Source organism: Lycorma delicatula, chromosome 6 (assembly GCF_047948215.1).
Source record: "Lycorma delicatula isolate Av1 chromosome 6, ASM4794821v1, whole genome shotgun sequence".
Classification (NCBI taxonomy): domain Eukaryota; kingdom Metazoa; phylum Arthropoda; class Insecta; order Hemiptera; family Fulgoridae; genus Lycorma; species Lycorma delicatula.
This window is the reverse complement of record NC_134460.1, coordinates 156,386,459-156,414,131: the sequence shown is the minus strand read 5'-3', so window position 1 is coordinate 156,414,131 and position 27,673 is coordinate 156,386,459.

Sequence of the window (27,673 nt, the reverse complement as noted above, 5' to 3'; positions counted from 1 at the left end):
CCATCCGATACAATACATAATTTTATATTCCCTTTAACAGACTGCTATGTATTACTTTCTGCTAATCTTTCAACCAATTTGATTCGTGTTCGTTGCATTCAGTAGTAACATATTATTTTTGAGATTTATTGTCTGTAAGTATCAATTTTAATTGATTAATAGTTCATTTACACAAAACTGTCCTTCTGTCTTAATTAAACAGCAATTTATTACGTATTACTTTACATTTTATAGTATTTTACTTATATTGTACGATTATAATTAAATCTGAAATCTGAACGCCCTTGTATGTATATATGTCACACACTGACTGTTACTTAATTAATTTATAACTGAAACGATATGAGTGATTTTTATAAAAAACCATATAAGTGAAATCTGATGAATTTTGCTCTAAATTTATCCATTTAATATTTCGGCCTTGTTTGTTTATTCTGTTAATACCGATTTAAAGATTTATCTACAGATTTAAGGAAAACATCCATATAATTAATTACCTTAAGATTATTTATTATGGCAAACTTTCAAATAAATCTGATACGATCTAATAATGTGTAGTATTTTTAAAGATAATTAACGTGATAATTTGGGGTTAATGAATGAAAAAAATTAAATTTTTAATGTTTTTTTTCTTACAAAATTCTACATGAAGTGTCTAATCTCGCCACAATACAAAATCTACTCCGTTAAGTTCCAAAGATAAGTTTTTTACTTTCTTGTACGAAGTAAAGGAAGTATTGAGATCGCAAAAAATTTCGGTTTTCACATTTCAACGATAATATCCATTTTTACCATCCCTGAATCCATTTTGACTAATTTCAGTGTGACATCTATAAGTATGTATATATGTAAGTACGTACGTTTTTATCTCGTTTAACTTAAAAACGATTAGTCGTAGGATGTTGAAATTTTGGATTTAGGACTTTTGTGACATCTAGTTGTGCACCTCCCCTTATCGTTGCAATCGACCAGACCAAAAGTGTCCAAAAAAGCCCATAATAAAAAAAATTGGATTTTTAACATTTTCTTTCCTGCAGTAATAAGCCCTTATTGAGTCTTTTCAACAATATATCATAAGTGGTACTTATTTTCATTGGTTCCAGAGTTATAGCCCAATAAAATTTTAATTAGTGAATCAGATGGATCTGACAAGGCACATCGGTTCGAATCAGACTTCCTTCATCTCCTTTTCTTTTTTTTTTAACTTTTTTTTTAATTTAAATATATTGATTTTTTAATAATTATTAACCCGTGAATTTAAAAAAACTTTTACTATGTGGAAAAAATCAGAAGTTATTAGTGAAATAATATTTTATGTACCTTTAAAAATGTGTATATGTAATTTAAAAGACATTATTTTTTATATGTGTATATGTAATAGATTTGGTGAAACATCTGAATATTTAATATTAATTGAAAATTATAATTTACAATCCTATTATTTTTTGGATTTTCTAATTTAATTTCTGTTTAATTTTATTTAATTATTCTGGAATTTCTGTTTAATTTTATCTACAATAAAATTAATTACAGAGTGACTGAAAAATAGACCGTCGCAAGAACATATATACTGAGACATACATGCCCGATCTTTGATGAATTGCAAAAATATTCTTATCTTTTAATTCATTACTCCTCTGATATTGTCGGACTATATTCTCCCTAAGTCGGAGTTGATCATCATTTCTTTATTTGTTTTTTGTTGCCGCTCATTTAATCGCTCTTTGGTTTGATATAATTCTTCTGATCTTAATTTGTGTACGTTCTATAGTTTTCAAATTTTCTCTATTTTTATATTCACCATTCTCTCTTAATATTTTTATTCTGTCCTTGGTTTTAACGTTTTCTTCCTCTTTATATTTATCATCTTTTTTTAATCTTTTTATTCTTTCTTTCTTTGCAACATTTTCTCCTGTTTATTTTTTGGTTTGTAACATTTTTTCGTTTTTTAAAAAATTTTAATAGTATATCTATTTATTAATAATTATTAACCTCCGATTATTAAAACGTTTTTATGATAAATAATAATTCACTAATAACAATTAAAAAAAGAAATAATGAAAAAATATCGTAAGTTATTAATGAAATAAAATTGTATGTACTTTTCGTTTAAAAAAAAATGTGTATGTGTAATTTAATAGGCGTACAAAAAAGTCATGTGGTTCCACATCAGATTTTTTTCATAAATACCAAGAATGCACTTACTCTTTGGAACACAGAAAAACTTTATATAATGAAACTAGTTGTTCTAATCTTTTTAGGATTTGATATCTTTAATGGATTTTTATAATAATACTAATTATACATTATTTAATATAACGATATACTTATTATTTAAGATAATATATTATTATTTAAGATAGATATATTATTCGTTTTGTTAAGACCGGTTCAAAAAGCTTGATTTTAATTTAGATGCAAGCTACATACTTTTAAATATACCTCCGTGATACCGGAGTAAAGTATTAACTTTTTATACACAAAAAGTACCACCATAACAATAATAAAAATTGTTTTCTTTCATTTATTGTTAAAATTTCTGTTCTATATAAATAATAATAATTTTTATACCATAATTTATCTTATTTTACTGTATTACAGTTTTTTTAGTTTTCTTTTATTATTCTATTAAATTTTAATGTATTTTCACATATAATTTATACTTATGATAAAACGGTTTTCTGATAAAAAAACTTATTTCTGAAATTGTAACTTTATACTTATTTCTTATTATAAAAAAGTTGTTTTTGTAATTAATGTGGATCGTTTACTTTTAAATGATTTTATATAATTATAATTTATACTGACATAATGTGAATAATATATTATTTTAATAAAAAAAAGAACGGATGTAAAGAAAATTAAATTTGAAAAGAACTGCTGAAATAAGACTTATATTATAGAAGCATAGTGTACCTCAGGTAAATTTATTGTTTTAATATATGTTGTCGCCAAGATAAATGGTTTTAACTATCTGTAACTAACAAAGGTTTTTGGTTCAACCAAATTATCTTTTGATGTTCTTAACATTTACATTCGTATGAATCATTTAATGTTTATATCGTTCAATTAGAACGTTCTTAAGTTCCATACATATTATTTTCTACGCTTCGAGTATTTATTTTGTGTAATTACGGTTTACTATTCATTTGTTTATTTATATCGGCGATTACGCTAATCGTACTGTATATCTTTAGGATGAAAGATTTTAAATGTAGATCTACAAATATATCTTTATATATATATATATATATATATATATATATATATATATATTTCTTGTGTGCGTGTGTATGTCACTGAACTGCTCCTAGGCTGGACCGATTTTGATGAAATTTTTTGTGTATGTTCAAGGGGATTCGAGAATGATTTAGATTCACAATTTGGTCCACTGGAAAATGTTTTTTTAATTAATTTTTTATTTATAAGTAGTTGTTGATTTTGGAATGTTTTACATTGGATACGGCAGGCTGCGCTACCATCGCAGTATCGAATATTCAATAATATTCTATTTTAATTTTAGTTTGTCCCGACAGTTGGTGCTGCGATCAAATTGAGAAAAATATTTCGTAATTTCGTGTTATTATTGTGTTACAAAAAATCGCGAGAAAACAATTTTTTAATAAATAAGAGGCTAATAAATCAGATGGAAATGTAAACAAAGGAAAACCAATCAGATCAATGCAAGATGGCCGCTGTCAAACACAACGACCAATCACAAAGATAATAATAATAAAAAAATATAAGTTACTTATAATATAGTTTAAAGTATATTTAAAAAATTGAATTTATAATGTTTTAGCTGATTAATTTTATAAAAGGTTTTCTAAAATCATTTTTACTTTACAATTATCTAAAATTTGGCAAAATAGATGTTAAAATAAAGAACGAGAAAAATGATAAAAATTTCTACTAAAATTTTAACTACGTTGCTTTTTTACAGTGCTTTAATTTTTTATTAATTGATTAATTAAGCTGTTACATGGTTATGAAACATCATAATTTTTAAATAAATTAAAAAAATATGTAGTAGGTACTTTTTTAGAATGATGTTAAGTGAAAATTAGTAGTAATGTGGATCAACAACACATAAATAAATTAAAAAACCATTTTCACTTCAATACTGTACCTTACAAATTTGCACAATGTATATTTTTTAATTACACTTTAAAACGTTATTTCAATAAATAATAATATAATATAATATTTCTCAATACGCGCACAATTCTAAACGCGATCGCAGTGCTGTCTACTTGTTACTTAATCAGTTGTGATTTTGTTTACATTGGCAACTGCCATACGGGCTCTTTGTGATTGGTCGTTGTGTTTTACAGCGGCCATCTTGCATTGATCTGATTGGTTTTCCATTGTTTACTTTTCCATCTGATTTATTAGCCTTTTATTTATTAAAAAACTGATTTCTCGTTATTTTTCTCGCGAATAATAACACAAAATTACGAAATATTTTTCTCAATTTGATCGCAGCACCAACTTTCGGGACAAACTAAAATTAAAATAGAATATTATTGAATATTCGATACTGCGATGGTAGCGCAGTCTGCCGTATCCAATGTAAAACATTCCAAAATCAACAACTACTTATAAATAAAAAATTAATTAATTATGCATATATATATATATATACACACACGTACGTAACATATATTAGAAATTATATTATTAAAAGTTATTTTTTGAGAAAGAAATATAACTTGAGGATGAAAAAAAAGTTAAAGTAATGGTAATTAAAATAAAGCGGTAGGTAAACTAGACTTAAACTAATAATGTAATAGTATGAGAATTTATTAGAAAATTATCATATTAAATCGAAAAAAAGAATTAAAATAATGGCAGAATTTACTTATTTGCAGAGTAAAATATCTAATAATGGGCGAAGTAAAAAAGATATACTTTGTAGAAAAAAATCAGGCAAAATTACGGTTTTGTTCTTGGAATAATTTCTTAAAATTTACCATAATTTTACTGAAAATTTGAAGAGATTATTGTAAACTTATGCGTGTAGGATTAACCTTTACGCATGGGATAATTATGAAAGAAGAAAACAAGGATAGATTATTTTGAAATCGGTTCTATAAAAGGCTGCTAAAAGTGTAACGAGGAAGTTCTAAAGTGAATGTGGTTAAATAAAGATAAAAAATGAATTAGTTTTACACATATTGAATTACGATAGTTTGATATTAATAATGAAAGGTTATGTTGAAGGGAGGAAATCTAGACGGAGTCCGAGATTGACACGTATAATTTTTAAAAGATACGAGTGGTTGACTGTATAAGCTATAAGAAGAAATGAAAAGAAAATCCATTAGAAAAGTCTATTTGGAAACCTGCTACCGACCGATCTTTGAATTGAGCGCTACAGAAGAAAGTTGTTATTTAACTTATAATTTTTAATCGTAAATAGTCTTATTTCAATATACTTACTTTGGTGATATACACGCATATACAAGTATGTTTAATTTGTTGAAAATTTTACGTATCCAAAAAGTTACTGACCGAGAAATACAATATTTCAAAAGATGAAAACCATACTTGTGCTACTAAACCAATAAATTGTTTATACATGGTAAAATTTATTATAGATTTTTTAAGACTTTCCAGAAGTTGCTCAAAATGCTGCCCTTGTTTCGATACATTTTTCACAGCCGTTTTTTTACGCTTGAAACCAATTTTTTTTTTTACATTAATTTTTGTTTAACGCTTCAAATTCATCTTCGATTACACAGATAAACGTGATTTTTGTTTCCTAACATGCGATAGATGATTTTAATCTGCTTTTTGATGCTAAAAACGAATATGAACTCAGAATCTTTCTATTACCCACCATTATTGAAAACTCTTTAAATTTTAATTAAAGAATTATTTTCATTTTTCTAGGTATAGTTAGTAGTTTAAGCTCCTATGTTGTATTTTGTTAGCTTATTTTTTTATTGTTTAGCTTTGTTAACATAATTTATAAGGTATAAATAAACAATACTAGACAAAGAATTAAATTATATCATAGTCTCATATTATGACATATGTACCTATGAATCAAAGTATGTACCTATGAATCATTTGGCATGAATCAAAGGATCATGTAACCGATTGTTACTTTTATTTAACAAGTATAGCTGGAATTTCTAAACATACTGTAAAATATCCTACATTGCAATCTGCAATCAGTCCTGTACCCTTATAGTGAAATTATTCTAGTTTCTGAGCCACCTGTGAATGTATGTTACGTAAGCAGCGATGAAGAATCAGGCAGTACTGAAGAAGGCAGCAATGATTTTGATTTTGAATTATCTTCCAATAAGCCACACATATTATCACAAGGTGAATTATATGACTCGGATAGGAATCTAAATTTATCAAAAAATCAAGCTGAACTGTTGGATCAAAACTGCAAGGTTGGAATTTACTTCAAAAGAATACAAAAATTTCGAGCTTCGAATCCGACAAAAAGAAGTAACTTTCTCGGTAATTTACTGATGGAAATAATTTGGTTTATTGCACGAATATTGATGAGCTTATGTTGCAGTAGTTGGACAAGTTCATAAACTTCAGGACTGGCGCCTTTTCGTAGATTCGTCCAGTATAGTTTAAAAGTGATTCTACTACACAATTTTAACAAATATCCTTCGACACCAATCGCTTATGGTATTAATTTGAAAGAGACATACGATGTGATGAAAGAAGTTTTTGAAAAAATAAATTGTAAAAAACATAGGTGGAACATACGTGGTGATTTGAAATTTATAGCTATTTTGTTAGGCATGCAGTTAGGCTATAATAAGTACATGTGTTCTCTTTGCGAATGGGACAGTTGAACTAAGGATAACAATTATGTTACCAAAGAGTGGAAGAAACGAGACAACTTAACTCCAAATAGGAAAATATTATTTATGAGTCCTTAGTTGAATTCAGAAAAATATTTTTACCCCCTCTTAATATCAAGCTAGGACTAATGAAAAATTTTGTAAAAGCAATGAAGAAGGATAGTCCTGGATTTTTGTACATCACGCAGAAATTTCCGAATGTAAGCGAAGGAAAAATTAAAGAAGGAATATTTGTTGGTCTTCAAATAAGAGAGTTGGTCAAAGATGGTGTATTTAACTCGATGTTAATTAATGTAGAAAGTTCTGCTTGGGCTTCATTTAAAGATGTTTGCAAGACTTTTTTCGGCAAACAAAAATCCGACAATTTCCACAATATTTTTAATCGACTTATTACTTCGTACAGAGCTATGGTATATGTAATATGTCTTTGAAAATACATTTCCTCAACTCACATCTGGATTTTTCCCCGGACAACTACAAAGACGTAAGTGACAAACACGGTGAACGTTTCCACCAAGACATTTCGGTGATGGATAGCCGCTATAAAGTGAAATGGAATACTTAACATGCTTGCTGGATTACTGTTGGTCATTAATTCGGGATGTGCCCGAAGCTATTTATAAAAGAAAAGCATCAGCGTAATCATTCTAATACAGGTATGGCCATGCAAAATTATAAATTTGACAGATTTTAACTATATACTTTCCCTTAAATTTTTTTAAACGTTTTAGTTATTTAAAACTAAGGATGATAGAAAAATTGTATTTATAGATCCGGAATGTACACAAAAAAGCAATTCAAGAAATTCTATCACACTTACAGAAACATTAAATTTTTTTTGTCTATCGGTGTTATTTGCCGTAACTATTGCAAATCTCTAGAGTAATGAGATAAAACATTATTTTTCAAATTCCACAAACAGAAAAGTCTTAACGGTGTAAGATCACATGGTGGCCGCTCAGTTGTACTACGTATTCCGATCCGCTCGTCAAAGTTGCTCCCGATACATCCTCTTACCGGTAAACTCTAATGTGGTGGAGCATCATCTTTTTGGACAAATTAAATTATTATTTTCAAAAAGGATAGTTTTTAGCACAAGTAAAACAACTTTTTGTAACATTTCAAGGTAAGAATCACCACTCTCCAGTGCCATTGAAATAGTACGGACCGATAATTAAATGTTACTGGCTCTCTAATATCTTATGGAATTAATTAAAAGAAAGAAACTGATGATATACGGGAATTTTACAGATATTAGAATGACGATGTTTATTGTTCTCATTCCCTGTTTATTTAATCAATTTGTACGTCTAGGAATATTTTAATAAATGACTGTTTGATATCACGAAGAAAAAACCGTTCGAACAACACGTTAGTTGGATGTAATCTGTTTTCCTTTGGTATAATTTTTATAATATATCTAAGCGTAACTGTTAAAGGATTCGACGAAGTGTTAACGATGTAATTATGCCGTATTGTGAGATCGACTGGAAGTACGCAAAAATAAATTATCTTTAATATATATATTGATGTCGTAGAAAGGAAACTAAAAATAAATAAAAGTTTTGATTTTAGAACGTTATTAAATATGTATATGATTAGTTTGTTTTATCCTGTTTTACAGATACTAACTCTGATACTTGTATTTTTACTCATTTATAGTAGTAAAATTTTTTTCGGGTCATCGGAACTATATAATAGTAAAACAAAACAAAATTTTTATGTGTAGCTGAATGAAATTTTTATAGGGACCCGTGTAGTCGATTATAAAATAATTTTCTTTTCAAAAAATAGAACCGACATCAAAATGCGCTAAAAAGTAAGAAATAATTTCTTCCAAATACTTAGTTAATTTCTTTATTGAATCGGCGCTTGCTTCTACAAAATTATTTCTCGTATAATATAAATGTATTCTATAATATTATATACGTATACTTTATAAAAATCAGTACCGATATTACATCAGTGGAATTCATCTTTATGTGCTTTGATTTTTTTTCAGTTTACGATTATTACGTATTTTTATATACGCCATCTGTAGGACCATTCAATTACCACTTGAGTATGATCATGTATTTTGGCGCCGATTCAAAAAAGTGTCTCAGGAATTAATTAAGTATTTTTAGATAAAATTATTTCTTACTTTTTAGTGCATTTTGATATCGGTTCAGTTTTTTTTTTTTTTTATAATTATTTTATAATTTTTTTTTTCTGATAATAATAATAAATTATTCGACCGAGTTAATGTGCTCCTTTTTTGTGATGTAATGCAACTACCTCCAGTCAAAGGCCGTTAGTGTTTTGTTCAACCTTAGTTGAACAGAAATAAATTTGTGGCGTTTTCATTTTGTAAACTAGTAATAAACATGTGATAAAGAAACGTTGCTCATCGTTGATATTTTAAGTAACTTGCATTTTGGCGAAGTTACAACTTGCCGATTAGAATCGCTGTGGGGAAAAAAAAGGCACGTTTAACAGACGAATTTGCCAATGGAAACTATATAAGAATATTCCCAACTATTGAATTAGTCTATGAATATAATCGCTGTATGACCGATATGATATCAAAAGCAAATAGAGTTTATATTATTAACGGTAGCGATGAATAGCGAGAAGCTGCAACATATGACAAAATTCCCCCCGGGAATATTATTCCAGTAGACGTCAATATATTTCGTAGTCTGTTACATACCGTACAATCGGCAGGGAGTTTAAGAGTATTGTTAAGGCGTAATATATCAATTTTAATTGGTTTTGTTAATGGCGGTATGGGAATCCTAAAGAAATTAAAACGGCCCGCCCTATGAAGGGACCGACTTGAAAGGGTTGAGTTATCAAAAGCTGTGTTAATAAAATTCGATGATGAAACAATAAGTACAGAAATGAAAGATGAGAATGGTTCTGTACGTATTACACCAGCAACTACAACGTTTCAAGCTACTAAAGGATGGAGATGTAGAAATAAAGACGAATGCTACCATTAATTTTAAGTTGGGGTGTAACAGTGCACAAATGGCAAGTTATAGAATTAAATAGAGCTGTAGTAGATTTAGGGAAAAATGTATTTCCAAAAGGACAAGTTTATGTTGCTTTAAGTCAGAAGCTTAGATGCTTTAGCTTAATTGTTCGACCTTGCGAGAAACCGCAAAAGACCGCGTAATGTGATGTCTATAGAATTATATGATTCCCGCTGTCTCTACCGATGCTGTACATTATATATATACTGTATATCGGGTCTGAAAGGTTTAAGATGAGATATCTCGATTTCTGATGATTTTATTAACGATGCTACATAACTTGGGCAGAAACTCACATTACCTGACCCACAGAACATCATCTAATGTGACACATACACATAGAATATCAGGATTCCCACTGTCCCTGCCTAACCCGTTAAAGCCACTACTGGCTAGGAACGGAACGGGTGGTGTAGCGACCGGACACGCTACGAGGCGGGATCTTCTCCCCTCGGAGGGGAATCGAGATGTCCCTGCCTACCCTTCGGACGGCGATAAACGTTTTTTTCAATTTACAAACTGATTTTTTGTGTTTAAAAACTTTTTTCAACATCATGGTACACTGCAAAAAGCAAATGCATCGATGCAATAAGATTTGTTTCAATCGAATTAATAGGTAAAATTTTATGCAGCGAACAAACGTTAAAAAAAATCCCTTTCGGCACGCCGGAAGACGGAGGTAGATTTCACCGGTGCTAAGTAGGGAATAAAAAAGATTTTCACCTTAAAGTTAAGAAAAACTTCAAATTTTTATACAATACGACAATCATTGCATGTGAATAATAATTTCATATGTTTAACATACAATCCTGATCTTACAATTCCAGCTACATTTTTATCATCCCTTGCCGTAAGGGTTGGTCATATCAAAATTGTTTCAGATAAAAGTTTTAGGTAATGTTTACAGGACTAACGACCACTTTAAACCGATTCGATGCTGTGCTTATCAAGGGAGGTAAGATTTTTTGTTGTTTTTGAAACCCCACTTTTTCAACCCCCTGAGCCAATGGTTGGTGATATCAAAAAACTTAACTGATATAAGTTTTAGGCCCTTATCCAAAGAATAGTAAGAACGTATTGGATATTTTACTTAATAAGAAAGTTATAGCGATATTTTGTTTTTTTTTCGAAAAAGCCCTCCCATTGGTCCATCCCCGTGATTTTGGCCGTTAACGAACTCGACCGAGATTTTGGGATGATTTATTTTTAAGAAACAATTTGAAAGTGATTGGCGCAAAATTACGGCAGTTATCGTGTCCGATAGAAAGTGAAATATGTATCTAAACTTTTGAGCTGACGGTGATTTTGGGGGTCTGGGGATGTGTAACGCGAAGATATGTTGAAATTTTCCGGAAGTCGAATCATCGTACCCGTTACAATAGGTAGCTTTTTTTATTAAATCTATCTAATATATGGGTCGAATACGTAACCTCCTTTTTTGAAGTCGGTTAAAAAGAACGGCCGATTCTATTGTTGCAGATGTCTAATTGAAACTCTGTAGGTCCTCTACTAGAACCGCTTATTTTCTTCCTGATTTATTGAATAAATTTTAAATGAGTACTAATGTATGGTTCTTCGAATTAATTGGTAATTTTACATTATTAAAAAAACTTAATTTACTTTTAAAAAACGTGAAAGTTTGATGTGTTCTCTGATAAAATATTTTCTTTATTTTATGAAAATGTTACTTTAGTGTTAATAATAATAGAAATAAATTCACACGGTCATATATACTGACTATTCGAGCTCTACTCGGTTTACTATATTACTGACACATAATTTACACATGTGATTAGTCGCTAGCATTTTGTCAGTATTGGTAATTTCTATTGATGTACCTTACATTCTGAAAAATATCTGACGTATAAAATATCTGTTAGGTTGTTCGTTAGTTGCAGTAGTGTATATCATTAATTAGTAAATTTAAAATTGATATACTCAACTGAAAAAGTATTATGACATTTCTCTCATTTTGTATTTATCATTATAATTAAGGAAAGAAATTTTTATACAAATTTATTGAAGTATTAATAACATGAATGGAAACAGGTCAGAACGTTTAATCTCTACATTTCGATATCAGATCGGTTAGAATATTATCTCTGCTACATCGTTACGGTCAATATTATATCTCTTCAATCTTTTTAGTTAGATATGTTATTATCTTCCTCCATTTTCTTCCGTTTTATTTCTTTTACGTTACAGATTCGTCGATTTAAAATAAAACTTATTAAATAAAATCAGATCAAAAACAATTTATTACATATTACTTCTCTACACGTTTGTGTTTTAATTTCCATAAAACTCTGATATGTGAAATTTTTTTTTTGACCAAATGAATACGTCGAGATTAACGTTTTAGATATCTTCTTCGGTCCATTGTTACATCATTACGGTTTTTATTCTTCTTTTAGTCCTTTAAACCGAGTTTTTGGATCGTGTAATGAGTCAAAATCTTTCATTTTTCAATGTCCTTTCACCACTCTATTTAAAAAGAATTGTTAATATCCTCTGATCTTTTACCAGGAATACACTTTATCTATCGTTATTTTATTAAACGGTAAATGATTGGATAAAATGGTAATAGATCTCCTTCCGGTTACAGACGGCTTTAAGATTTTCCTATTGATCATTTTAAAGTAATTGGATCATTTGTGATTGGATTTTTGTAATCCCTTTCTCTTTTTTTCTGATTAGCTTCTGGAATCACCGTAAGGTATTTCTCCAGTGGATAAATGAGAATGATATGTAAATGAAGTGTAGTCTTGTATAGTCTCAAGTTGACCATTACTGAGACCTTCCAGGAATCCTGAAAAATGTCATTGTGTTTTCGGGCTTCCGCGAATCACTTAATTTTACAGTTGAGGATTTACAGTTTAGGTTATGGTAACCGGTTGTAGTAGGAAGAGGTTAAACGAAAGCGATAGTAGGTTGTGTAAATACACTAATGGAAATGTTTGCCGAGGCATTTGCATCAGTGGCATCCTGACGGAGACCAAACTGATGATTGTGTTGTGTTAAGTTTACAGGATTTAAAAGACGATCTCCGGTAAATCCCATCAGGGCTAGGAACAGAGGGGGTGGTGTGGCGACCGGAATCGTCTTCCCCTACGGTGGTTAGGATATCGTTCATAATTCTGAAAAGTTTCATTTCGATTGCTAAAATCTTAATGACGTCTCTTACAATGATTAACGGCGTTTAAGCCTTAAAAATCGAGATCGATGTTAAGAAGTAGTTATGCTACACCTGTTTACACTTTGTCGGTATTTTGATACCTCGCTACAGTTGTCTCAATACTTCATCAAACGCTCTGCAACCTACTAAAATCTGCTTAATAGCATTTGAAAATTAATCGCCGGTCGTACCGTATCAAGTCTCTAATTCGCTCAACATTGTCGTCACTTTTTGACGTTAACGGTCTTTCAGAGCGTGGATCGTCCGCAACTGATTCCCGGCCATCTAAAGATGCTTTAAACCAACTAAAAACTTGGGTTCGTGACGGAGCATTATCACCATACGCCCTTTTCAATTTTTAAAATGTTTCAGTAGCATTTTCACCGAGTTTAACACAAAACCTGATTGCACAACTTTCCTCATCATTAGTATCACTCGTATTTGTAACGCATAACAAAAACTCGTTTCACGAAAAGTTTGTTTACGTCTCAGGTAAAACAACAATAGACTAGAAATATTAATACTTAATATAAATCAGCTGTTCATATAACCACATGTTTACTAGTACCTTTACAGTGCTGCCACTTTGGCTGCCAAAAACACTAGTCTTATTACTTTATTTACACACGTCGTATACAAAATTGTCACCCGCACTTTATTTAATTATCCTACATTAAAGAGCAGCGTTTTATTTTGGAGGTCGAATTTTTTAATTTTTAATATTTATTTCTTCTTGACTTATAATTTTGAATGCAATACAGATTAAGCGTAATAAAAATATACATCGTTCATAAAATTAACAAATTTTTGATTAGATAAATTAAAATTCATAAAATTTTTGTTACATTTTTACACGGCAAACTTTTATAAAACGTACATACGAGTAATATATAATATTTAATTGTATTAAATAAAACAAATTAAAATACAATTAGATGTAGTAATTATAAACAAAAGCTACCCGTCGTTGTATTTTCCACAGTAAAAAATAGATTCCCTGCTAAGTTTTAAAAAGTGAACTTTTAAATTTTCTTAGAATTTCAAATCTTCTTACGGTGGAGGAAATGCGTAATAAATTTTAAGAGTTAGTATCAAGAACCCCGTTCCCAGTGTTTGATATTTCTTCCGACGATTGATAATGCGTGGGCTACTCTTCAGATACCGTTTCGGGCGGGGTAATTATAAAGCCGGTCGAAAAATTGTTTACTTAAAATCCTTATGTATGAAAACATATATTATAAAAAATATATGCAATAATATACCTGACAACGGTTTTGTCAAATTTTTTTTGAAACTATGTACCCTACACCAAAAAGTTTTACGTAAATTTTACTTAGTAAAACAATTACTTCCACAGATTTACTCCCTAAATACTTACCTATTATCGGCTGAAATTATTATCTCATCATTTCCAATGAGATTCCCTTGTAATGTAATAAATTTTCTTCATTTTATAAATTTTCCATCCTTTTCTGGATTAATATTACATATTTTTAAATACTTAAGAGTTATTGAAAATGTTTAAGCAGTGAAAAATAAAAACGTAGATCCAAACATTTTTTTTCTAGATCTCGACATCTGATCGCTGGAATTTATTTTCTTACATTACGTCATTTGCCCAATTATTGCGGTATATTTTCAAAAACTAGTAAACCGTTCTTTAAACTCGTGTTATTTTTACCAAATTTAGTGTATATATGTACGCTGATAAAAATGCATCGAGTTATATAACATTTATTAATAGTCGATCAGTCGCAATTTCGTTTATCATGAATTCATTCATTACGTTAAATACCGTAATGAATGTTGCGGATACAACCGGCCTGTGTGGCTTACCTTTGCCATTTAAAAAGATATTTCAGATAAAAAATACGACCAACGTTACCACCAGTAAATAAGATACATTAGAGTTCGGTTAGGGTACGACCGAAGCTGTCCTCTATGATGGGCGTATCCCTTTACGACACCGGATTATGGATAGATTGTCTTGTGCCGCCTACGTACATTATAAGAGGAATAGAAGTTTCAAATTTACTCCGCTAGAGCGACGATCTGATAATGAATCTTACCAGAAGTCATCTCGGTACCGCTACAAGCGTCTTATTCAAACATAGATAAACGGTGTTAACCTAATCTTTTTTGTCTTTCTCTCCCTTCCTACAAAAAGATTTTAGAAATAATGGCGGAATTCACATTTTGAATTTCCTAAATCTCTTACTCATAGTAATTCATTCGTTGTATATTTTATTATTCCAAAAATATGTTATATCAGTACGGTTTACATGTTATATTTACTTGTTACTAGTTGTAAAAATTGAATAATAAATTATTCTTTTAATTTGTTTTTTTTTAGAAAATCATAAGATTTTTCTATTTTTATTTTTCAATTCCTTTGCGAATTAATTTGTTTAAATTATTTATAAGAATAGCCTTTTTTACAGGAAGAGGGTGGAAGAGACTGGTGAACATCTACAGATATTTTTGTTTTATAAAACTTATATTCTTCTTTTTTTTAGATATTAGATTCGTACACGTACGTTGAGTATCACATATTTAACTTATATTACGACTTTTTATTATATTTATTTTTTTATCTAAAATCATACCCTCAAAAAATAATTATTTTGAAACCTAGGGTTACTTCATATCTTTGACAAAAACAAAAATTCAAAAAAAAAATTAGACCTTAGTAAATTCGGTTTACAGTTTCTACGTCTCTATAATCTTAGGTAACGAAAAAAGACAACTGAATTTCAAAAGTCAATTTTGTTTTATTTTGTATTATCTCATTAAGAACTTGCTTAAGCAGCTAGAAACAATCACTAATGATTGTTAATAAAAACTGCAAAAGTAAATCCAAAAACTAAATTCAATAACTCATCATTGTTAACTGTATTTTCAAAAAATATTGTATCCCCAATGCGCGTTCTACTGACCCAGACTCCAATTTTCGCGGGAATTTGTTGTCAACCACAGTCGTGTATTTTGTGAATTAATATACCCTCCTAGATAAAACCACGTTTCATCAGTAAAAAAGCGTAATGTCGAGGAATTTTAGTCAATAAAACGGTTTAACCGTTGACAATAATTTCGTCTTTTGTAAAGATCTGTATTTTTCAGTTCTCGAACGCACATGATTTTGTAGGGGAAAAGTTTCATTTCTTTTCTTACAGTTTCATGTGCGATAGCAAATCCGATTTCTTCTTACTAACTTTCGCGTTGACTTTGAAGGACTTTCAAGCCATAGCATTCAAAATATAAAGCATCTTTTGTTCGTTTAGTTTAGATGGTATTCCGCTTCGATCAGCGACTTCCGGCAACAGAGCCTGTTGCCCGAAATTTTGCGATAAGAATTCTAGCTGCATTGCAGTGTGGAACCTACAGAATATTTGGAAACTTTTCAGAGAACTTGTGCTTCACTAAATCAGTATACTGATTTACACTGATTACCACCTTCACGTAAGATTCGTTCAACGAGAAAATGCGTTCCTTTGCTGAAAGAACCTTCTTTGCAAATATTGATTTGGATAAATGAAAATACACGAAACGAAGCGCGTTCAGTCACAATTCAACAACTGACGTCTTGGTTTATTACTGAGTAATGCCCACCTAACCCACGTGGCAACCAACCTAATGCCGAAAGAACAGATTGCACTACGTAACTCTAAAGTATATTGCTAGCAATTTTTTGAACGCAGTATTTAGTTAACATATGTTAAAAATGGGCTTTAATTTTTATCCTTATCATATTTTAGGTGCATTTATTAATTATTCTGGTGATTGTTGGATTTTGGAAAAGTATTATTACCTCCAATTATCATATCGAATTTTTAATTTAGAATATTTGCATTCCCCGTAAATTTCCTCTCTTTTAGTTAATAATTATATTATTGTTAATGTTAAATCAGGAATCCCGCTTAATTCTTGTTTTATTTTATTGTTATCCAAATAATTAACGGTATTTCTTAATAAATTTAATCTCTTGTAATATTTTTATTTACCCATGTTATATATTAAAGGTAATATCACGATCAAATTATAAACTAAGGTAAGTAAGGTTGAGGTCTATTGTTTTTACTATTATTTTAATATTTCTTTAGTAGGGTTGGTTTTCAAAGTTATGAATGCGAGCGCACTGCGGTACTTGATACCGCATGCACAATAGAATCAAAACTTAAAAAATCACTGACTGAAACTGAATTTTTATTTCATTACTGTTAGATTATTTTTTAATTAATTTGTTAATAGGAATATTTTTAACATTAATTATACGATAATTGATTTACATTTTCCAGAAAAAAGAATTTTTATTATACAGCATTCGTTCATTTTCATAATCATGTATTATGAGTTATATTTTTAATTAATACATACTGAATTTTTAATTATTTAAAAAAATAAAATATAATAGTTTTAAAAATCAAAAATATTTCAAAATAATATTTTCCGTTATTCCTTCTCTTGAAAAATTGTGATAAAATTTGTCTTTTGATTTTAATATCATAATTTATCTTTTATAATACTAAAATAGATCAAACAACTAAATAAAAAATTAAAACTCACAGTAGTTCATAAAAAAAAAAAATGTATTTAGTACCGGCTTCAATTTATCGACCTCATATCGGATAATAGCGTCTCAGTTTTTCGTCCGGAAGGTCACGGATTTGAATCCCGATCAGGCTTGGTATTTTTCGTACGGCACAAAATGCCCATTCTGTGTTGCCTCGCACACCTTTTTCGAACTTATGTAAAAATAATTATTATTAAATGATGCGTTTAGCTGTCGATAAAAAAAAAACACTGTAGCAAACTCATTTGCGTCAATAGTAGACTTGTTTTATAATTACTAATAGTACCTAGGAATTAAAAGTTAAAATAGGCCTGTTATACTAAGCCCTTCATTATTTTTTTTCGGGCCAAAAATTTGAAAAAAAAACAATACGTAAACGTGCCTTCAGTAAACATTACAAAATTTGGTTATATAACAAAATAAAGTTTGAGTGTACTAAGATGAAGTTCCATCTTTACTCTTTCCAAAAAGAGTTTCCAAAAAGAAATTTTACCTCTGTACGAGGTAAAATAAGAATCCTCTAAAGCTCATGAAAAAATTGAAATTTAAAATGGCTTCTTTACCTTTTGGCGAGTTAGAAAATAGTCTATTACTCAAGAAAACATTTTTTTTAAATGTCAAAAAGTTTTTTTTGGCCACTACAAGGTAGGTAGTTATCATACACCAAATATAATAAAAATAAAAAATAGTGATGCACTGATCATTTGTTGAATTCGAATGGAAAACCTCGTGTTGTCATAATTTTATTTTCTTATTCTGATTAGATAATTACGGTAGTAATCTGTGAGAGCGGTGAATGTTAAGAGTAATTTGCGCGGTATTGAAGAGTGAATGTGTGTTATCATTGGTTTTGTTTTCTTCGGCTTTCCTGTTCTGATTAGATAGTTAAGGAAGTAATATGTGAGGGCAGTGAATGCTAAGAGTAATCTGCGGTATTGAAGAGTGAATATGTGTTGCGATTGGTTTATTTTCCTATTCTGATTAGATAGTTTCGGAAGTAATCTGTGAAGGCGGTGAATGACAAGAGTAATCTGCGGTATTGAAGAGTGAATGTGAGTTGTCATTGGTTTATTTTGTTATGCTGATTACACAGTAACAGAAGTAATCTGTGAGTGCAATTAGAGGTATGTCATTTTAATTAAACATATTTTCAAAAATTTTATTGCGTGTCTGGTTTTGAATTTGATATTTGGTATATAATAACTCCCCACCTTGTAGTGGCAAAAAATATTTTTTTATATTTCTAAACAATTTTTTACTAGATTAATATACTACTTTCTTACTTGCCCACGGGTAAAAATGTGTCTTAACTTTTTCTATGAATTGTAGCATTCTTTTTTTACATCGCATAGAGTTCAAAAAGAACTTTCTAGAAAGATTAAAGATGGCACTTCATCTTATTATACTCAAAATTCATTTTGTTTCATAACCAAACCTTGTAATTTTTACTGAAATTACGTTTTCCAGTTGTCATTATTTCAAATTTTGGGCCCAAAATAAATAATGAGGAGCTTGGGGTAGTTTTGGCGGCCATTTTTTTTAATGAAGGACACAGTAACAATCTTTTTTTTTTTTTGTAAGTACTAGTGGTACCTAAGAATTAAAAGGTAAAAAACAGGGCTGTTACTCTAAGTCCTTCATTATTTATTTTTTGCCAAAAATTTGAGTAAACAGTAATATGTAAACGTAACTTCGGTAAATATTACAAGATTTTTTTTATGTAACAAAATTAATTTCAGTACATTAAGATGATTTTCCATCTTTACTCTTTCCAAAAAGCCGTTTTTGACCCTCTGTACGAGGTAAAATAAGAATGCTAAAGTTCATGAAAAAATTGAAATTGAAATTTTAAGGTAATGGCTGTTTTTACCTGTTATCTAGTTAGATAATAGTCCATTATTAAACAAAATAAAAAAAATTTAATATAAAAAATATTTTTATCAAATTATTATTTTGAAATTACTTATAGATATTTATAATAGAAAGCAAAAACAGATGATTATTTCTTTTATTGGTTTCAAAAAAGCGTACGATTGCATACATAGACCTTCGATGTTTAAAATTCTGGGAAATGTCGGATCGGATCCTAAATTGGTAAATATGATCGGTTTAACATTGACAAATACAAAATCTAAAGTGAAGTTTCGTGGCGAACTTTCCGAAACTTTTTGCATAAAATCCGGACTGAGACAAGGCGACGGACTTTCGCCTTTATTATTTAATTGTGCCCTAGAATTTCTGATGCGCGAAGGGTTTAAAATTAATCCAAAAAATATTCACATAGGATACAAAAGAGATAACTTAAAGTTAAATCGCCTAGGATTTGCCGACGACTTGGCTTTATTAGCTAATAGTATCGCAGAAGCCAGAATACAAATAACAAGTATAGAAGAACTTGCGAATAAAATTTGACTTAAAATCTCTTATGAAAAGACTAAAATGATGGCTGTAGATCCTTTAATTATTAATTCTGTGAATATTAACGGAAACAAAGTAGAACTTGTAGAAAAATTTAAATATCTTGGAGAGATCATTAATTGTAATCGTAACGAAAAACAAAATTGGATTTAATAAATTATTTAAAGCGCTACAGGTAAACAAAAATACTTACAAAAAAAAATCGCTCTCGATTAACACTAAAATTAGACGTTACAAAACTGTGGTTAAACCCTTAATTACTTACGCGAGCGAGACTTTATTTAGATTAAATCAGAAAAATAGGACTGAACTTTTGCTTAAAGTTAAACGCAGGATTCTTAGAACCTGCATAAACAAAAAATATAAACACGAAAATCAGTACAGATTATCGCCTAATAAATTTCTGTACGAAAACTTGGAATCTTTAATCGATACTATGAAAAAGAAGCGAATTTCCTTCTGCGCACAGTTGTTAAGATTACCGCAGGATAGGATTACTAAGAGAATTATCGATCGATTTTGGTCTTTAAAAAATCCGCCATTATGGATCAAAGAAATTAAAGAAGACGTGCAAGAATTAAATTTGACTTACGAAGATTTACTTAATAAATCCGAAAAATTAAAATTTGTTATTAAAGATCCGAATACCGACTTTAAAGTATGACGTAAAAAGTAACAAAAAGTTAAAGGGTGTTAAAATGACGTCACCTCACCGTATGTGTCGCTGAAACGTCACATCACCAACTGAAGGTTAATAGTTTTTCTGTTGTACAATAAAATTTAAAACTAGTTTCGACCTTATATCGTCTTACTTATGTAGAAAAAAGATTAATAACATTTTTCAAATTATTTATTAGAAACAGTAAAAGATTGAGAGGTTTTCAAATCTTGTACTTTTAAAAGTGGAGTATAATCTATCCTTATGATTAGGAAGAAAAAATATTGTATTAAACGCCTGTTTTAAAGAAAACGTTAATATTCAATTCTATAGATTAAAAGAATCAAAATTACTTACATTTATTTTCAGAAAGTGGTTCTTATAGCTTTCGTTTATTAGACTCGTATTAAATGCGTTGTATATTTTTATTGTTTATTTTAAATACGAAGTAGTAAGTTTCAAACAAATTAATTTTTTATTATTTACTTATATTAAATTACCTGTTGATCTGACAACCTATTGTTGTAATTAGAGTCTAATATCATTTGCCAATAGAGTTATTGAATTAATCTTAATTGGATTGATGATTAATCGAGGCAGGACAGATGTCCTGGTTTCCTGGTTTGGACATATAGGAAGTATGCCGGAGGGAAGATTGCGTAAATCGGTTTGGAATTGGGTACTAAACAGCAGAAGGAGGAGGAACTATTTAAGTAAACCGATTTCTTAAAAGGAAGTTAATTAAGCTATTTAACGCACAGATTTTAAGGTGGTAAACAACCGAGTTAAACTGCATTATTTTTAATTACTTTTATTTTGCTGTTTAATCTTTAATTAAGTAATGTTTAATTTAATTCCTTAGACATTCTTTTTTCTGTCCAATAATGAGCCACGCCAACGAAGGGTTACTTCGAAGTATAACTTCGTTTCTATGCTACATATGTAGATACTTTTATTATTGTTTCGAAAATGGAGTTTTATTTTTATGGATTATAGATAAAATTTAATACACTATTATATCTCCATCAGCTCAATCAAATTACTATTCCTCCAAAATCTAAAGAGTTGCTCGAAATTTGGATCAGTATTCCTGAATGATTTTTTTTTTCTACCTTGAAATACCGTGGCTCGCAGAAGGATATAGTTCAATTATAACCGTTTGTCCAAACCTCTACTGGAAAATTGAATTTAAGATTTAGATTTTCAACCTACAGTTGAGTCTGAAAAGTAATTTTGTTGAAAATTTCAATTCGTGTACCCGACTTCTTAAATGTGATACAAATTGATTTAATGGTTTGATTCGCCACACAAGTGCGTGAAAATTTTGAGTTCACATGTTGCTGGAAATTAAAAATGCCACGACTAACTGGGATTTAAACCCAGGACTGTACGGATAAAAGATCCTGAATTTAAATTAATTTCATTTGTATTATCATTGAAATGAATCATTCCTTTGATTTTGTCAGGTTTCTTTATTATTCCATAATGTTAAGTATTAAACCTTACTGAAAAAAAAAAAATTGTGTTGGTAGCACTGGCTAACTTATAGAAATCAGCAACCACCTTGCCATTTTGTGATCGGTTCGTTCTTTTGTTGTTTTATTCCAGGGCGAAAAACGCTTTCACTTTATCATCGCCCGGACACGATGCATTTGTCGTAAAAAAAGAAATTTAAAAAATTTCTTTAATTAAAATTTAAAGCCCAACAACGTAAGAATACATAGTAAAAGGAAAAAACTTGTAACCTATGCTAAAACCGAAATAAAAACACAAAGATGTATCACACATCTCAATTAAGATAATTAAATTACCATCTGCTGTACGGCAAACTGTATAAATAGCTGAAACACACAATAATTCAAATATTTGAATATAAGCAGACGGCCCTAAGAGATCGTAAAACATAAGATAAATGGAGTGGTGCGCAAACTGCTTTTTCCATCATTGCTTTTTATAATATAATGTCAGTATGGAGGCTGCGCGTAAAGAATTTCGCCGCCAGTTTAATTTAGGACACCCACCGGGTTGGTCTAGTGGTTAACGCGTCTTCCCAAATCAGCTGATTTGGAAGTCGAGAGTTACAGCGTTCAAGACCTAGTAAAGCTAGTTATTTTTACACGGATTTGAATACTAGATCGTGGATACCGGTGTTCTTTGACGGTTGGGTTTCAGTTAACCACACATCTCAGGTATGGTCGAACAGAGAATGTACAAGAATACAGTTCATTTACACTCATACATATCATCCTCATTCATCCTCTGAAGTATTATCTAAACGGTAGTTACCGGAGGCTAAACAGAAAAGAAAGAAAGAAAGAAAATTTAATTTAGGACGCCATAATTGTGTACCGACGACGTGTTGATATGTACGAGTAATTTTGAAGAAATAGGTTCAGCCATGAAAAAGAAAGGGCTCCAGACTGTAGGCGGACCGTTCGTACTGCAGACAATATCGAGACTCTTCGAGCTGCTCAAGCCCGCAACATAAGAAGCCCACAGCGTTGAATTCGTTATCATGCAGTATTTTTACAGTTGCATCGTTCACGGGTTCAATACTTCTCGTTCACGGGTTGCTGTACTTACCATCTTTACAAGTTGCAGATCGTCCAGGAACTGAAACGAAACGATCACATTATCGCTTCATCAATTCTGTAAACGAACGGTTGTAAATTTAAACGAGGATAATGACTTTGTTAACAAACTGTGAATGTAGGACGAAGCCCGTTTCCTCTTTAACAATTTTCTTTTTTGGGCGCAAAAGAAATCTTACTCAGCTCAAGGTTACCGTGTGATGTGCTGTTTCATCGTGTGTCACAATAGACCCTTATTTTCTTTGAAAACGAGATTAGCCTCACGACTGCTTATTTTCACGTTACGTCAGATCGTTATGTCGCTCCAGAAAAAACTTTAATGCAGACAAACTACAAACATCTCCAAAAATGTTTGACATCGCTTGTTTTCAACAATATGAATTCAACTTCACACAGAGCACGAACATCGATGACTGCTGTACACTAATTATTTGGCAACTGTATAAATTCGAGAAATAATGACAATCCATGACCTCCCATATTTTCTGATTTGTCGATGTGCGATATTTTCTTCTGAAGTCATCTTAAAAGCAAAATATATAAGAGCCGACCTGATAGAACAGAAGAATTAAAAGTTAAGATCCAAACAGCAATTGCTGAAATTCTTGTTGAAATCGAATTTATGCATTTTCAGTACGAGACTGTTGAAATGTCTACGCATAGACGAACTGTCCTGCAAGAAGTGATCTTTAAAAAGTTACTTTTGTGGTTATATTCACAAATGACTAGTGTTTTTCTATCTAAATGTTATAAATAAATTTATTTCACATAATTTTTTCATAGGTATATATGTATATAGTATACACATATATATAATTTACATATAATATAAATAGACCGGGCCACTCTGGAACTTGAAGGTCCAAGGTGAAACTCCTCACAAGCGGTGAGTCGAAAATGTGAGAGCCGCATTGTCAGACCGTGTGGAAATTCCTTAATGCGGTTGCTTTGTTCAACCGACATCAGTAGTTTACCTAAGGGAAAAGACTCCTACCTCACTGCTGTGAGAAAGCTAAACTAGAAATATATGTATGACTGACCACCAGCCAATTAAGGCTTCAAGCGCTTTAATATGATTGGCAAGTACTTGCTGGTATTCAGCGATCTAGGCGTGTCTAGACGAAGTAATTTTTTTTTTTTTTGTTTATGGGCGAAAAACGCCTGGGCGTTATCATCACCCGGTAGCTATTAGTAAAAGGGGAAATAACTCCGAAATAATAAACTATACAAGGTGTAAAAGTGATATTAATCGTATAATAAAAATTTATTAAAACACCTAAGAAGGCAAAATAAACCCAAAACTAATACCACAGACAAAATTGATAAATTTTTTTTTTTGTCTTCAGTCATTTGACTGGTTTGATTCCGCTCTCCAAGATTCCCTATCTAGTGCTAGTCGTTTCATTTCAGTATACCCTCTACATCCTACATCCCTAAAAATTTGTTTTACATATTCCAAACGTGGCCTGCCTACACAATTTTTTCCTTCTACCTGTCCTTCCAATATTAAAGCGACTATTCCAGGATGCCTTAGTATGTGGCCTATAAGTCTGTCTCTTTAACTATATTTTTCCAAATGCTTCTTTCTTCATCTATTTGCCGCAATACCTCTTCATTTGTCACTTTATCCACCCATCTGATTTTTAACATTCTCCTATAGCACCACATTTCAAAAGCTTCTAATCTTTTCTTCTCAGATATTCCGATCGTCCAAGTTTCACTTCCATATAAAGCGATACTCCAAACATACACTTTCAAAAATCTTTTCCTGACATTTAAATTAATTTTTGATGTAAACAAATTATATTTCTTACTGAAGGCTCGTTTCGCTTGTACTATTCGGCATTTTATATCGCTCCTGCTTCGTCTATCTTTAGTAATTCTACTTCCCAAATAACAAATTTCTTCTACCTCCATAATCTTTTCTCCTCCTATTTTCACATTCAGTGGTCCATCTTTGTTATTTCTACTACATTTCATTACTTTTGTTTTCTTCTTGTTTATTTTCATGCCATAGTTCTTGCGTAGGACTTCTATGCCGTTCATTGTTTCTTTTAAATCCTTTTTATTCTCGGCTAGAATTACTATATTATCAGCAAATCGTAGCATCTTTATCTTTTCAACTTGTACTGTTACTCCGAATCTAAATTGTTCTTTAACATTATTAACTGCTAGACCCATGTAAAGATTAAAACGTAACGGATTACTGTTGCTGTTTGGTTCCTGTACATGTTAGCAATTGTTCTTCTATATCTGTATTTGAACCCAAACTTTTTTAAAATGCTGAACATTTTATTCCAGTCTACGTTATCGAATGCCATTTCTAGGTCTATAAACGCCAAGTATGTTGGTTTGTTTTTCTTTAATCTTCCTTCTGCTATTACGTTGATAAATTATAAAAGTTAAAATAATAGATTAAAGAAAGTATATAAAACTTACCTAACTCCGATGGGTTGTGCAAAAATCCTGTCCCCGGACAGTAAAAATAAATACATAGAACCAAAAATCAAATTGAAAATAAAGGTTAAAATTATTAAAAAAACTGTCCTTACAGAAAAACATATATGAGCATATTAAATCCTTTGCAGTAACCCGGTGCTATGCAAAAAGAGAAACACCCGTTCCAAAAGAAAAGTAAATTTTAATTTATTTTAATTTATATATATATATATATGTATTTTTAGTAGTTGACGGGGTGCGCCTACCCATTTTAACAAATATATAAGTGAGGGGTTGGGACACGTAAGCCGGTGTTGTATGGCAATGACATTGAACATCGGTGACAATGAACATAAAAATACTGTTAATCAGTGGCTAAATGGACTGGCGACAGAAGAATATGATGAGGGTATATTGAAGCTGGCGTATCGCTACGATAAATGTCTTAATTCATGTGGCGATTATATAGAGAAGTAGTATAAGGTATGTAGTAAGAGAAATAAAAAATATTTATAAAGTTTTCAGAATATTTTTTTTTTACAATGAAACGGTCTTTACTTTAGAGATAACCTCACGTATATAAATAAATTTAACATATTAAAAAAAAAATTATACTAATGCAGATTTGTCACCCGCACTCTTTAATTATCCTATATTAAAAAGCCATGTTTACTAGCAATTTTAACTTTCCCGTCTAGCGCTATAGCAGAACTATAACTAGAAAGTAAAGAACTGTAACCAGTCCGATTTGGGCAGATGCGGTTTTCACCGGATTTTGACATTTTGACACCTAAAGAACTCAAAAAAACCGGATGGAAATTTTCCGGATGTTAATGTGCGAGTGTTCGGTGTTGGCCTCTAAATCACCTTATATCTCTAGAAATACTGGATAGATTTTCATCCAACTCGGTCCTATTACTTTTATATATAGGGCAATGATCCCATTAAATTTTCATCTTAAATGGTGAAGGGGGTAAGGCTGTAGATCAAGGTCACACTCAGTACCCCGAGATTTCGCTTAATTAAGGTTATATTTTTCTTAGGAACATTTGTTAACGATTAAAAAATAACAATATTTGCAAAATCATACCCCCACCCACAAAAATGCTTTAAACTACTGCTCTGTTGGGACGTTACAGGTGAACGGTAGAATCAAATAAATGAATAATATTTAGAGTGTAAAAAAGTAACTCGGTTTGGCCGGGTCTCGAACTCGATCGCCCGATTGACTCGGTATCTGGTGTGTTAAGACTCGCGGCTACACCGCTCTGCCGATCGGACAAGCGAAATTTGTTTATGTAAGTTGTGAAATTATATTAGTTTAGTTAGTGTCGACTGTCCCACTAGTATCGCCACACCTGCGTGAATATGCGCGCACGCTTTAGTTAGAAATATTGAATTAAATAAACAGAAAATATTATATTTAAATAAAATGATAAATATTTTTAATTAAGTTGTGTGTGTAAGCCGTGCATCAGAAACAATCCACATAACTGTATTGTCAGATTTTTTTTTGGCATTCGTGCTTTTTAATTTTTTATATTTTTCCGCTGTCAATATTTACTTTTGTTTTTCCCTTTTTTTTTGTTTGTTTTATTTATTTGGTTTTACTCAGCAGTTTTTTAATTAATATAAGCCGGTTTAATAAGATGAAATTATTACCATAACAATTATTAATTGAAAATCAAGTAAATCTTAAAATAAAATAAAACCTAATAAAATCTATTAAAAATGATTTTGTCATGGAAGTCGGCGAAATTTGTATTACATGGAAAGGTTACAACAAATCCGTGTTACGCTTTAATTATTCTATTAATTTTATTATATATAATTCGTAAGCTGAAAATTTGTTTTGTTTGTTTTAATAAGCTGTTTTTTAAAGTGTTACTTCAACGTTACTGAACCTTGATGTATTTTAGATTAGAAATAGGATATTGAAATATTAAATAAAATTTACTCGTATTTC